This window comes from Benincasa hispida, unplaced genomic scaffold, assembly GCF_027475165.1.
Source record: "Benincasa hispida cultivar pf3 unplaced genomic scaffold, pf3_genome.v1.1 HicScf1428, whole genome shotgun sequence".
Classification (NCBI taxonomy): domain Eukaryota; kingdom Viridiplantae; phylum Streptophyta; class Magnoliopsida; order Cucurbitales; family Cucurbitaceae; genus Benincasa; species Benincasa hispida.
The window spans coordinates 30,665-46,601 of NW_028325774.1; the positions used below are offsets into that span (position 1 = coordinate 30,665).

Here is a 15,937-nt window from a genome sequence, read left to right on the forward strand (position 1 = left end):
ACTCGTGAAGAATCGACTTACTTATAGTGGTTAAATAGGGACACAAATATATTCTACAATGCAAAGAATGTAGTTGTAGGTCTTTAATGGAGTGACCCATAGTTAATGAACGACATTAACATAATTAAAGAGTTTAATTAGTTAATCTTTGATCATTGGAGCTTCTAATCTGTAGGTCAACTAGGTCTCCCTTGTAGCTTGTAATAGGTAAAGAAGAACTAATAGTTTTGAAAGAATTTGAAATGTTCAAATTTATTAAAGGGATATTTATTAATTATAAATGATATAATTAAAATAATATATACAGATCCATTATTATGTAAACTTAATTTTGGATAAGATTCATAATTAAATTTATAATAAAAGGAGACTTTTTGTATTTGAATAAGATTCAAATATGAATTAGATTCATATTTAGAATTAATATGAATGAGATTCATATTAAAATAATCTACAGGTTATGAAGGAGATATATATTTGAGTAAGATTCAAATATTTAAATTAAATGTATTTGAATTAGATATTTAATTTTGTAAATTAATTTAACTAAAGCTAGCATTAATGTTTCTTTGGAAAGGATAATTATTTTCGTTAATTTAAGTCAGTATAATTTAATTTAAATAGAGAAAATGTGATGTTGGTGGTTTTTTGGGAGAGGAAGTTTTTTTTTTTTTTTTGTGTTGTTGGTTATTGTACAGAAAAACTCCTCCACATGTTCTTCTCCTCTCTCTCAATGAATTTAACAGAGAAGCGAGTTCTTTGTAAAAACTCTTGGAAGAAATTCAATTCCTTTTTATCTCTTTTAAAAGGCAGTTCTCACAAATTGGTCCTTGCTAGACTTTTTGGTGGCATCTTGTTACTGTTTATGGAAGAAAGTAAATCACCAAAAAAGGGTGTCGAAGAAAGACATTTAGAGGCCAAATCTGTATGCACGTTGCCCATTCATATAGTGACTTATGTAAAAGGGTAAAAGTCTTAAAATTTAGAAAGTAAATCAGATCTCATTTTCCACCAAATAGATTTTATAAAGTAAGTCAGCTTTCATTTTCCATCAAATATTAGGTTATTTGTCATTGTATTTCCGTTACTTTCTTAATTGATTAATAGTTACAAATCTTAAAAGACTCCTAATATCCAAAAAGAGAAAACCATTCAACTAATTGTGGATGTGGAGGCTTACACTTCTTAATAATAATGTCAATAAAAAGCAAAGTAGATGAAAATTGGTTAATAATTTCAATTAAGTTTTGGACACAATTAATTAAAAAAAACCGTAGATTTGTAAATAAAATTAGGAGATGAAAATTGGTTAATAATTTCATTGTATTTAGGCATTTTGTTGGTTGTAAAAGGTGTGAGTGAGTGGAATTATGTGGTGTTAATGGATGGGAGTAGGTGTCATTTTGTTGTAATTTTTAATATAATATTTAGAAATTTTAATATAATGTTTCTCTCTCACCAAACAGTAACCATGCAACTTCTTCTTCTTCTTCAATCAAAACAAAAAAACAATTGCAGAGCAGCTTCACTCTCACTTGCAAGCTACCAAACTTTTTATTCTCTGTAATCTAAGTAAGAGCTACTACCAATTACCATCTTGTTTTATTTAACACTCCAATAATAATCACTCAATTCTCTCATGCCTTACAAAATTTAATTCTTTTCTAATTTTTGGATTAACTAATCTCATCACTTTAATTTTACTTCCTGTAATTTAATTTAGAAAACCCATCTCAACCCTTTTTTCAATTAATTTATGAACCTGAGTAACAAATTATTATTATTATTATTTGAAATGAATATGTGTTTATTTGAAATTAAATAAATGAAAATATAATAATTAACCAAATTAAACTTGAAGCAGCGGTTAATGATTCCTCTTATTTTTACCAGCAACGGCTATGAGGCAACCGGCAACGGCTATTTTTTTTAGTGTGGTCGGTGAAAAGGGGGAGCGGCCCCTCTGCTTCACTCATATAATTTAAATTTTTTTTCACTCATACGAGAAAGCTGTATTCTATTTTCTATCCCTTTCGTATTCTCATCTTCTCCTTCCAAATTCCCCAAATTCCCAATTCCAAATTCCTTTCTGTGCAGCAGATCGAAGACCTTAAAGCATTCAGATTCCTCAATCGCCGACGTAGATCCTCTCCGATCTGCTTTCAATCCGCTCCTCCAATGTTCCTCATTGACTGGTTCTATGGCGTCTTGAGACCGAGGGAGGCCAAGATCCTCTTTCTCGGCCTCGATAATGCCGGAAAAACCACCCTCCTCCATATGTTGAAAGAAGAGGTTTCAATTCATTTCTTCCATTTCCCTTTATTCCATTTCTGTTTTTACGATCTGGGTATAAACCATCTGTTTTGTTTCATATATTGTTCTTTGTTTCTTTCTTTGCTTGTTCTAGAGGTTAGTTTAGCACCAGCCTACCCAGTACCCCACCTCCGAGGAGAGGGGTATTGGAAAAATCAAATTCAAGGCCTTTGATTTGGGTGGACATCAAATCGATCGTAGAGTCTGGAAGGATTATTATGCCAAGGTAACCGACAACGTTGTTCTTCTCAAACTCAAGCTTTTTCTATTTCCATTTCTGTTTGATTTCTTTGCTTTTGTGGTCAGTATTTTGGGCGTTAGCTTCTGTTGAGAAACCAATTTCCTATGAAATGAAGAAGAACTACCTCTCAATGCTTGTACCTTTTACGGCTTCTCATATGAGTGAAGTAGAGGGGCCGCTCCCCAGGCACAATTAATTACTTTTCAAAATTCAAATTCAAATTTTTTTTCCTCTTCTTCTTCTTCTAATTAAAATACTAATTGCTTGAATTATGTTCTTCTTATTTTTGTTTATAATTATGGATTTTCTATGTAACTCTATTTTTCTCTTCTTTCATTTGATCTATGGATGGTGTGTAATTAAAATGAGGTGATGAAATGAGGCGATGAAATCCCAAAATTATGCACAACAAATTGAGGAAATTCATTCCTACGCATCGGAATCTGGTGGTAAGTAAATTGAGGAACATTCATTCCTACGCATCGGAATCCGGTGGTAAGTAATTTACATTTGTTTATTGTCTTCAATTTTAATTAATTAACCTTAATTATTGCACCAAGCATTTCCTTGCTTAATTAATCGTGATTATTATTCTAATTATATATGGAGTATGTTAATTTCATATCGACATCCCTGGAAAGAGGGATTTAATTAGTTTTTTCCTGTTACATTTTTCATTTTTTTTAATATGTGACTTTTTAGATTGTTCTTTATTATTATAGTTCACTTTTATATTTTATTTGATTCAGATGTGGTTTGTTGTTAATTATATTTTGTTACATTCTCTCATTCATTTTTTTTAATATGTGACTTTTTAGATTGTTCTAATTTATTATAGTTTCACTTTTATATTTTATTGATTACTTTTATATTTTATTTGATTCAGATGTGGATTGTTAATTATATGAGTGATGTTTTAGTTTCACCTTATTGTTATTCTTGGTAGATTTTTTTTTCTTCTTTTAAAGTAGAATATTGAATTAAATTTCTTTGGGACTAAGTATAATTTATTTAATATTTTTTTGCATGGATGGTTTAATTGTTTTCACCCGTGACATTCTTTTGTTTGTTTGTTACATTGTTTTTACTATGGATTCGATTTCTCTTATCTCATAATGCGACATTCTTTAATTAGTTCCATTTTTGTATTCTCTAATTTATTAATTTTTGGTATTTTTTAAATTTCACTTTTTGTTCTCTATTTTAATTTCTTTTTTTTATTCTTCTAGCTTTATTTGGTCCGGTTCCACTAGTAAATTTCAACATTATTATTTCTAATGTTATTGTGGTTGTTTCAATTTCCCCCTCTTCTATGATCTCTTTTTGTCTTTTAGTTTTTAATATTTTGGGTTATATGCTAAGGGTTCAAAAAGTACCTTTTCCTTTAGAGTGTAACATTATCACTCCCTTGTCTTATTAGTTTCACTTTTTTAAATTTATTAGTTTTGTGTTTAATGTTACATATTATTGTAAGTCTCTTGACAATGTTAACTTTTTGTGTGTTTTATTATTTTTGGTACTTTCTTCTCTTACTTATTTGATTATATTGTATTTCTTTGGATGTAGCATTTATTTGTACTGTCATGGTGGTCATTTGCACTATGGATGGTTCAACTATATCTTTCATCTTTCTTTTCGTATTCCTTTTAATATTATTATATTTTTTGTACTTCTTTGGTAACCATTTGGTCATTTTTTCTTTTGGCATAATTGCATTTTGCACTATGGATGGTTTTTTTCTAACAATATGTGTCATCTTGAACATCAGTTTTTGTATTGTTATTTATTTTTTGGTACGTTTTTATTAATTCATTTGGACATTTTTAGAAATAGATTCTTATGTGTTGGATAAATGTAGAATTTATATATCTTTAGACATGCCTTTCCATTAATGGATAAGGTTTTAATTTTTTTCACCCTTAGTCTATGTTGTGTTATCGTTTTTGTTTTATTTTATTTGCTTTTTACCATAATTTGGTGGGGTGCACACTCTTCAAATATCCTCATCCAGTTTCACATTATTCTTTTCTATTTTATTACTCTTTGTACATTTTTATTCTTTTCATTTAGTATTTTTTACAGAAGATATTTTATATATATTTCTTTCGGACCCAAGGTGAAATAACTATTTATTTTGTTTGGCATGGATAGTTTAATTTTTTTTCACTCTTTCTCATATTGTTTTGGCATTATATGGTTTGCTCAAAATTTTTCACTTTCTTTATTCTCTGTTTTATTATTTTTGGTATATATATATATATATATATTATTTTACGCATTGGTTGAAAAAAATCACTTTCTCTGTTGTGTGACATATTCTTCTAGTTTAATTATGTTTTGTTCTCTATTATGGATTGTGTTTAGTATATTTTTTCTATATGGATTGTTCTAATCCATATAGAAATCTTTATGAAATTTAGACCAATTATGGATGATTACTCATTTAGTTGTTTAAATAGATTATTATATTTTGTTTCATTTATATCAAATATAGTATTTATTTTTCTTTTGGCATGGTTGTATTTATATAGTTTTGTATGCACACTTCTCTTTTGTGTGAGTGACATGAATTTGGTACATTTGTTTGTTTATTTAACTATGAATGAGCTATCATTCTTTCTCTTCAAAATAATTCATTTATAAGCATATGTATTTCTTGACTATTATTTGTTGATTTTTTTGCAAAATATTATGTTTTATCATTTTTTGGTTCTAATTTTTAATTCGTCACTCCCTCTTCTTTTAGTTTACTTTGTGTATTATTAGTTGGGATATTGTTTCGTTAGTTAAATTTGTGCAAGCGCATCATATTTTTATAATATATTTCTTTGGTATATTGCTTTAGTTTTACTTTGTGCATAATATTTTTTATTTGTTATATTGCTTTGTTAGTTATTTAATACAGTGCATTGTTGCACATCATATTTTTATAATATGTTTCTTTTATGGGACTTTATTTTAGTTCTACTATTATCAATATTGTTTGAATTATAGATTGTTCAAATAATTATCATTTTTCTTTTCTAGTGTCCATCATTAGTTTTTTATATTATTTTCTAATGATAATTTTTCTCTTCTAGTTTCACTTTTATATTTTATTTGATTCAGATGTGGACTGTTCTAGTTTGTAGATTTTTATATGTGTGATGTTCTAGTTTCAGTTTATTGTTATTTTTTGTAGATTTTTTTCTTCTTTTAAAGTAGTATTGAATTAAATTTCTTTGGGACTAGAAGTATAATTTTTTAATACTTTTTTTGTCCGAATGGTAATTGTTTTCACCGTAAATTTTTCGTGACATTCTTTTCGTTGTTTGTTGTTTCTACTATGATTTTTTCAATTTCTCTCTTCTTATGTTGTCTTATAATGTGACATTCTTTAATTAGTTCCATTTTTTGTATTCTTTATGTTATTATTTTTTGTATTTTCTAAATTTCACTTTTTGTTTTTTCTATTTTATTTGCTTGTTTTTATAGTTCTAGCTTTATTCTTTTTTGTGTGACTATACAAGGGTGAACAGTCTTACCCTTTTCCTTTTTTGTGAGTTTTTTTTTTTTTTTAATTATGGATTGTCCAAATTTTTATCACTCTCTCTTTTCCTTATTAGTTTTACCTTTTTAAATTTATTAATTGATTTGTTAGTTTTGTGCTTCATTTTACACATTATCATGTTCTTTCTATGTGTTTTATTATTTTTGGTACTTTCTTCTTTTACTTATTTGATTATATTTTATATCTTTGGGATGTAGCTGTTGGATGAGAAATTTTGAACTGATTACAAGTCACCACGTCGTTTGCTAAATTAACGACGAATTTCTAAAATCATTGACTTTGGGTCAGATGAGAAGACCTAGAGAGAATTCACTAACAAGCGAGGACTCCCAAGACTCCTGAAGTTGCACTCCTATAAGGCAGAAGACTCAGACACAAATACTCTTCCAAGGCTTCTACTTCAAGCTTCCAAGACTCCTGAAGCTGTATCCTAGACTTGATTTTTGGAGATACAAATACTCTTCTAAGACTTCTACTTCAAGCTTCCAAGACTCCTGAAGTGCACTCTAAGGCTTGACCTTTGAAGACAAAAATACAACAAGACTTCTACTTCAAGCTTCCAAGACTCCCGAAGCTATACAGGAAGGCTTCTTGACCTTTGAAGACATACTCTTCCAAGACTTCTACTCCAAGCTTCCAAGACTTCTTCTACAAGAACGTTTGGTGCTTTCCTTCTTCAAGTCGCGCATCTACCAAACCGAGAGAGAATCTGATCAAGTAATGATCGAACCACATTGCATCAAATCAACTCTAACTACACAAACTTAAGTTCTACTCCACGAAACACGTTTCTCCGAGATCTCGTATGGCTTTGGCACACCCAGTGAGACCTTTCTACCTCTCATCTCTCTCTCGTCATCCGAGTCAAGAAACCTACAGATGGCATCAAACAAAGTTGCATCCAAAGCTACCACCATCGCAAGCAACACTTACTTCTGTCATCACGGAGAAAATCTGGGGCCAACTGATGGAATTTCCTAAAGGCGGAATCGTCATCAGAGAAAATCCCTTGTTTGAAAACTATGCTTCTGTTACTGATCTATCAGAGAAGGAATCACATTTTGATGTAGTGTCGGTCATGATGACTGACGTAATGACTGAGTCGACCATGGAAGATCTGAGGTAAAGATAAATCTCTTAATGGAGGAGCGAGATCATGAAATCGATGCTTTAAGAAATCAGATACATGCTCGAGATACTGCTGAATCAAGTCAATTCCCAGCTACAAAAGCCCACAAAGGAAAGACTGTCTTGCAGGAAAGTCAGCCACCACAATCTACCTCTGTTGCCTCCCTATCAGTTCAACAGCTCCAGGATATGATCACAAATTCCATAAGAGCTCAGTACGAAGGACCGTTGCAAACCTCCTTTATGTACTGAGCCATACACCAAGAGAATCGACAACCGGAGAATGCCAGCTGGGTATCAATCTCCAAAGTTCCAACAATTCGATGGAAAGGGCAACCCAAAGCAACACATTGCCCACTTCGTACAAACGTGCGAAAATGCGGGAACAAGAGGAGATCTATTGGTCAAACAGTTCGTCAGAACCCTCAAAGGGAACGCTTTTGACTGGTACACAGACTTAGAGCCTTAGGTGATTGACAGTTGGGAGCAACTTGAAAGAGAATTCTTGAATCGCTTCTACAACACCAGACGCACCGTCAGCTGATGGAGATGACGAACTTCAAACAACAGAAAGGGGAACCAGTCGTCGACTACATCAATCGATGGAGAGCTCTGAGTCTGGATTGCAAAGATCGATTCACCGAGTTGTCTGCTGTGGAAATATGCACGCAAGGTATGCACTGGGAACTCCTCTATATCCTACAAGGGATTAAACCCGTACCTTTGAAGAATTAGCGACCCACGCTCACGACATGGAGCTAAGTATCGCCAACCTACGAGGGACTTTCTGAACCACGAACCGAGGAAAGACCCACTTCCTTCAATTCCGACGGCCGGCATCTTCGGTAGATTTTCTCCCAAGAAGCTTTCTCACTCATCATCCAGAGAAAGTATCAGAAGTTATTGCATGTCACACTGCCGGCATAGTGGAAGTCGACAACAATCATGTAACTGCCGAAGAAGTCAAAGATTCAGAAGAAATGAAGAAAAGAACAAGTCTTCGATCGTATTAAGCCTTCAACTGCTCGATCTTTAGTCTTTCAAAGATCAAGTATGGCCACGGTAGGAAAAGAAGACCAATGTCCAACGACTACTTCTGCTCGAACTTCAGCCTTCAAAAGGCTAAGTATATGCACATCAAAGAAAGATCAACCTCCAGCATCTGCTTTCGATCGTCTCAAGACTAGCGATCAACGTAAAGGAAGGATGAAAATCTTAAAGCCAACATCATTCCATGAAGAAAGCAACGACGAAAAGATTCACAGTCGTGTCCCTTCACGCATCAAGAGGAAATTTTTTGTTGACATAAGTACAGAAGGTTTCTTGATAGTGAAGCCAAAACTCATCGTATTGACGAATCCTACAAATGAAGAGGATAATCAAAACCTCGAAATAACAGCTTCTGAAGTTTAAATAAAAGCTCCTCATCGCAAGAGCCTAAACTGCATGATGCTTCTAACCCACATGAGCTTAAGATGTGAACGGACCCAAAAAAAAAAAAAAATTGTAAGAACTACGTTACGACTTGATCCCTTTCATTATAAAGGGTACGTAGGCAACTTAAAGAAATTTAAGTTCAGTCGCGCATAAAAAGGAAAAAAATTCCTTCGAACTACATTATTACTTGATCCCTATCATTAAGAAATGAATGTGTAGATTGAAACTTCAAGTTCAGTCCAGTTAAAAAAAGAAAAAAAAAAACTTGAACTACGTCATGATTCGATCCCTTTCTTTAAAGGTACGAAGAAAACTTAAGAAATTTAAGTTTGGTCCATCAGAAGAGGTACCACAACCACCTAAGTATAATACTACAAGATTGATGTTGATCATCCCCGTCAAAGAATGACATTCAAATTGAAGATGTTCATCCCTATTGGGAGCAACACAATGGGTGTTCATCCCTCGTAAGGAGCCAACACAGTAAATAAAAGGCACACACGTGGAATGCGCTTCGCTTCCTCTTTAAAAGTAAACTTATACACTTCTCCATCTTCAAGTTTTAGAGTCTCCATCAATGCTTCATCTTCATGCTCAAAGTCTTAAGTCAAGCCAGCCCTTCATGCTGAATCAAACTCAAATGCGAAGAATTTGTCGATGTTTTGTCAAACTCAAGTGTGAAGGTCTCGTCGATGCTTCTCCATATTTAAGTTCAAAGGCTTCATCAATACTTCTCCATCTTTAAGTTCAAAGGCTTCGTATCAGCCTCTCCATCTTTAAGTTCAAGATTGGCATGCATGGCCTCACTAAATCTTCAAGTTAAAGATCAAGTGCATGACTCCGCTCCATCTTCAAGTTCAAGGTCAGTGTGCATGGCTCGGCTCCATCTTCAATGAGGTCTACAAAATCATGACGCAGCTTCGCTTCATCTCCAAACTAATGACGCGGCTTCACTTCATCTTCAAAGACGTGGCGTGGCTTCGTTTGATCTCCAAACTAATGACGCGGCTTCACTTCATCTTCAAAGTTGTGGCTTGGCTTCATTTCATCTCTAAACTAATGACGCAGCTTCGCTTCATCTCCAAGTCGTGGTGTGGCTTCGTTTCATCTCCCCAAGCACAAGGTAAAACTAATTAATTACTTTTCAAAATTCAAATTCAAATTTCTTTTTCCTCTTCTTCTTCTTCTAATTAAAATACTAATTGCTTGAATTATGTTCTTCTTATTTTTGTTTATAATTATGGATTTTCTATGGAACTCTATTTTTCTCTTCTTTCATTTGATCTATGGATGGTGTGTAATTAAAATTATTTGATCTCTTCCTTAATTTTCTTCTTCTTCATTATTAGGTTCTAATTAATTCTCTAATCAATCTTCAACCAAAATGAGGCGATGAAATCCCAAAATTATGCACAACAAATTGAGGAACGTTCATTCCTACGCATCGAAATCCGGTGGTAAGTAAATTGGGGAACATTCATTCCTACGCATCGGAATCCGGTGGTAAGTAATTTACCTTTGTTTATTGTCTTCAATTTTAATTAATTAACCTTAATTATTGCACCAAGTCTTTCCTTGCTTAATTAATTGTGATTATTATTCTAATTATATATAGAGTATGTTAAATTCATATCAACATCCCTGGAAAGAGGGATTTAATTAGGGTTTTCCTATTACATTCTCTCTTTCATTTTTTTTAATATGTGACTTTTTAGATTGTTGTTTATTTTTATAATTCTCTTTTAGTTGATTCAGATGTGATTTGTTGTTAATTATATTTGGTTACATTCTCTCATTCATTTTTTTTTAATATGTGATTTTTTAGATTGTTATAATTTATTATAATTTCACTTTAATATTTTATTTGATTCAGATGTGGATTGTTAATTATATGAGTGATGTTCTAGTTTCACCTTATTGTTATTCTTGGTAGATTTTTTTTTCTTCTTTTAAAGTAGAATATTGAATTAAATTTCTTTGGGACTAAGTATAATTTATTTAATATTTTTTGCACGGATGGTTTAATTGTTTTCACTCGTGACATTCTTTTGTTTGTTTGTTACATTATTTCTACTATGGATTCGATTTCTCTGTTGTCTCATAATGTGACATTCTTTAATTAGTTCCATTTTTGTATTTTTGTATTTTATTAATTTTTTGTATTTTCTAAATTTCACTTTTTGTTCTCTATTTTATTTTCTTGTTTTTATTCTTCTAGCTTTATTTGGTCCGGTTCTACTAGTAAATTTCAACATTATTATTTTTCTAATGTTATTACTGGATTGTTTCAATTTCCCCCTCTTCTATGATCTCTTTTTGTCTTTTAGTTTTTAATATTTTGGGTTGTATGCTAAGGGTTCAAAAAGTACCTTTAGTTGATTTGTTAGTTTTGTGTTTAATGTTACATATTATTGTAAGTCTCTTGACAATGTTAACTTTTTGTGTGTTTTATTATGTTTGGTACTTTCTTCTTTTACTTATTTGATTATATTGTATTTCTTTGGATGTAGCATTTATTTGTACTGTCATAGTGGTCATTTGCACTATGGATGGTTCAACTATATCTTTCATCTTTCTTTTCGTATTCCTTTTAATATTATTATATTTTTTGTACTTCTTTGGTAACCATTTGGTCATTTTTTCTTTTGGCATAATTGCAATTTGCACTATGGATGGTTTTTTTTCTAACAATATGTGTCATCTTGAGTATAAGTTTTTGTATTGTTATTTATTTTTTGGTACGTTTTTATTTATTCATTTGGACATATTTAGAAATAGATTCTTATGTGTTGGATAAATGTAGAATTTATTTATGTTTAGACATGCCTTTCCATTAATGGATAAGGTTTTAATTTTTTTTCACCCTTAGTCTATGTTGTGTTGTCGTTTTTGTTTTATTTTATTTGCTTTTTACCATAATTTGGTGGGGTGCACACTCTTCAAATATCCTCATCCAGTTTCACATTATTCTTTTCTATTTTATTACTCTTTGTACATTTTTATTCTTTTCATTTAGGATTTTTTACAGAAGATATTTTATATATATTTCTTTCGGACCCAAGGTGAAATAACTATTTATTTTGTTTGGCATGGATAGTTTAATTTTTTTTCTCTCTCTCTTATTGTTTTGGCATTATATGGTTTGTTCAAAATTTTTCACTTTCTTTATTCTCTGTTTTATTATTTTTGGTGTATATATATATATTATTTTACGCATTAGTTGAAAAAAATCACTTTCTCTGTTGTGTGACATATTCTTCTAGTTTAATTATGTTTTGTTCTCTATTATGGATTGTGTTTGGTATATTTTTTCTATATGGATTGTTCTAATCCATATAGAAATCTTTATGAAATTTAGACCAATTATGGATGATTACTCATTTAGTTGTTTAAATAGATTATTATATTTTGTTTCATTTATATCAAATATAGTATTTATTTTTCTTTTGGCATGGTTGTATTTATATAGTTTTGTATGCACACTTCTCTTTTGTGTGAGTGACATGAATTTGGTACATTTGTTTGTTTATTTAACTATGAATGAGCTATCATTCTTTCTCTTCAAAATAATTCATTTATAAGTATATGTATTTCTTGACTATTATTTGTTGATTTTTTTGCAAAATATTATTTTTTTGAAGTACTATATTTCTCTTAGTTTTATCATTTTTTGGTTCTAATTTTTAATTCGTCACTCCCTCTTCTATTTTAGTTTACTTTGTGTATTATTAGTTGGGATATTGTTTCATTAGTTAAATTTGTGCAAGCACACCATATTTTTATAATATATTTCTTTGGTATATTGCTTTAGTTTTACTTTGTGCATAATATTTTTATTTGTTATATTGCTTTGTTAGTTATTTAATACAGTGCATTGTTGCACATCATATTTTTATAATATGTTTCTTTTATGGGACTTTATTTTAGTTCTACTATTATCAATATTGTTTGAATTATTGATTGTTCAAATAATTATCATTTTTCTCTTCTAGTGTCCATCATTAGTTTTTTATATTATTTTCTAATGATAATTTTTCTCTTCTAGTTTCACTTTTATATTTTATTTGATTCAGATATGGACTGTTCTAATTTGTAGATTTTTATATGTGTGATGTTCTAGTTTCAGTTTATTGTTATTTTTTGTAGATTTTTTTCTTCTTTTAAAGTAGTATTGAATTAAATTTCTTTGGGACTAGAAGTATAATTTTTTAATACTTTTTTTGTCCGAATGGTAATTATTTTCACCGTAAATTTTTCGTGACATTCTTTTGGTTGTTTGTTGTTTCTACTATGATTTTTTCAATTTCTCTCTTCTTATGTTGTCTTATAATGTGATATTCTTTAATTAGTTCCATTTTTTGTATTCTTTATGTTATTATTTTTTGTATTTTCTAAATTTCATTTTTTGTTTTTTCTATTTTATTTGCTTGTTTTTATAGTTCTAGCTTTATTCTTTTTTGTGTGACTATACAAGGGTGAACAGTCTTACCCTTCTCCTTTTCTATGATTTTTTTTTTTTTTTTTAATTATGGATTGTCCAAATTTTTATCACTCTCTCTTTTCCTTATTAGTTTCACCTTTTTAAATTTATTAATTGATTTGTTAGTTTTGTGCTTCATTTTACACATTATCATGTTCTTTCTATGTGTTTTATTTTTTTTGGTACTTTCTTCTTTTACATATTTGATTATATTTTATATCTTTGGGATGTAGCTGTTGGATGAGAAATTTTGAACTGATTACAAGTCACCACGTCGTTTGCTAAATTAACGACGAATTTCTAAAATCATTGACTTTGGGTCAGATGAGAAGACCCAGAGAGAATTCACTAACAAGCGAGGACTCCCAAGACTCCTGAAGTTGCACTCCTATAAGGCAGGAGACTCAGACACAAATACTCTTCCAAGGCTTCTACTTCAAGCTTCCAAGACTCCTGAAGCTGTATCCTAGACTTGAGCTTTGAAGATACAAATACTCTTCTAAGACTTCTACTTCAAGCTTCCAAGACTCTTGAAGTGCACTCTAAGGCTTGACCTTTGAAGACAAAAATACAACAAGACTTCTACTTCAAGCTTCCAAGACTCCCAAAGCTATACAGGAAGGCTTTTTGACCTTTGAAGACATACTCTTCCAAGACTTCTACTCCAAGCTTCCAAGACTTCTTCTACAAGAACGTTTGGTGCTTTCCTTCTTCAAGTCGCGCATCTACCAAACCGAGAGAGAATCTGATCAAGTAATGATCGAACCACATTGCATCAAATCAACTCCAACTACACCAACTTAAGTTCAACTCCACGAAACACGTTTCTCCGGAGATCTCGTATGGCTTTGGCACGCCCAGTGAGACCTTTCTACCTCTCATCTCTCTCTCGTCATTCGAGTCAAGAAACCTACAGATGGCATCAAAGAAAGTTGCATCAAAAGCTACCACCGTCGCAAGCAACACTTACATAAGCTCTGTCATCACGGAGGAAATCTGGGGCCAACTGATGGAATTTCCTAAAGGCGGAATCGTCATCAGAGAAAATCCCTTGTTTGAAAACTATGCTTCTGTTACTGATCTATCAGAGAAGGAATCACATTTTGATGTAGTGTCGGTCATGATGACTGACGTAATGACTGAGTCGACCATGGCAGATCTGAGGTTAAAGATAAATCTCTTAATGGAGGAGCGAGATCATGAAATCGATGCTTTAAGAAATCAGATACATGCTCGAGATACTGCTGAATCAAGTCAATTCGAAATAAGAGCTTCTGAAGTTTAAATAAAAGCTCCTCATCGCAAGAGCCTAAACTGCATGATGCTTATAACCCGCATGAGCTTAAAATGTGAACAGACCCCAAGAAAAAAATTGTATGAACTACGTTACGACTTGATCCCTTTCATTATACAGGGTACGTGGGCAACTTAAAGACATTTAAGTTTAGTCGTGCATAAAAAGGAAAAAAATTCCTTCGAACTACATTATTACTTGATCCCTATTATTAAGACATGAATGTGTAGCTTGAAAGAAACTTCAAGTTCAGTCCAGTTAAAAAAAAAAAACTACGTCATGATTCGATCCCTTTATTTAAAGGTACGAAGAAAACTTAAAGAAATTTAAGTTTGGTCCATTAGAAGAGGTACCACAACCACCTAAGTATAATACTACAAGATTGATGTTGATCATCCCCGTCAAAGAATGACATTCAAATTGAAGATGTTCATCCCTATTGGGGGCAAAACAATGGATGTTCATCCCTCGTAAGAAGCCAAAACAGTAAATAAAAGGCACAGACGTGGAATGCGCTTTGCTTCCTCTTTAAAAGTAAACTTATACGCTTCTCCATCTTCAAGTTTTAGAGGCTCCATCGATGCTTCATCTTCATGCTCAAAGTCACAAAGTCAAGCCAGCCAAAGCTTCATGCTTCATTAAACTCAAATGCGAAGAATTTGTCGATGCTTTGTCAAACTCAAGTGTGAAGGTCTCGTCGATGCTTCTCCATATTTACGTTCAGAGGCTTCATCAATACTTCTCCATCTTTAAGTTCAAAGGCTTCGTTGATGCCTCTCCATCTTTAAGTTCAAGATTGGCATGCATGGCCTCACTAAATCTTCAAGTTAAAGGTGGATATGCATGACTCCACTCCATCTTCAAGTTCAAGGTCAGTATGCATGGCTTAGCTCCATCTTCAATGACTCGGACTACAAAATAATGACGCATTTCGCTTCATCTCCAAATTAATGACGCGTCTTCACTTCATCTTCAAAGTCGTGGTGTGGCTTCGTTTCATCTCCAAACTAATGACGCGGCTTCACTTCATCTTCAAAGTCGTGGCGTGGCTTCGTTTCATCTCTAAACTAATGACGCAGCTTTGCTTCATCTCCAAGTCGTGGCGTGGCTTCGTTTCATCTCAAAACTAATGACACGATTTCGCTCCATCTTTAAAGTCGTGGTGCGGGTTCGTTTCCTCTCCAAAATTAGTACAACTTCACCTCATATGTGAGATCAAGTTTGGTTTGTCTAGCTGTACCTCATATGGAGGACGACTTTAGTCCATTCAGACCTCATATGCGAGGACAACTCCCATCCGTCTGGCCCTTGTACGTGAAATAGACTCTAGCCAACTCCTGTTCAAAATCTTGATGGCAGATTCTTCTCATCTTCAAGGTTTGATGGCATATCCGCCTGATCTTCAAATACTCAATGGCATATTTCCCTTATCTTCAAATTTTGATCAAGGATACATAACAAGGCAAACCTTTTGAGGATCCTCACTAGGGTGAT

The 15,937-nt window shown here is 32.2% G+C and overlaps 1 long non-coding RNA gene across 4 annotated transcripts; it reads left to right on the forward strand.

Moving 5' to 3' along the window:
- Positions 1-1,986: 1,986 nt before the first annotated feature.
- Positions 1,987-14,660, forward strand: LOC150031194 (uncharacterized). Of its 4 annotated transcripts, XR_016526107.1 has the most exons (6): positions 1,987-2,292; positions 2,408-2,539; positions 2,620-3,049; positions 6,302-9,792; positions 10,019-10,172; positions 13,383-14,660. It is a non-coding gene; the product is annotated as an uncharacterized LOC150031194 (long non-coding RNA). The 4 variants fall into 4 exon arrangements; XR_016526104.1 differs by having other exon boundaries at positions 2,408-3,049; XR_016526105.1 differs by having other exon boundaries at positions 2,408-3,049; positions 13,474-14,660.
- Positions 14,661-15,937: the final 1,277 nt, after the last annotated feature.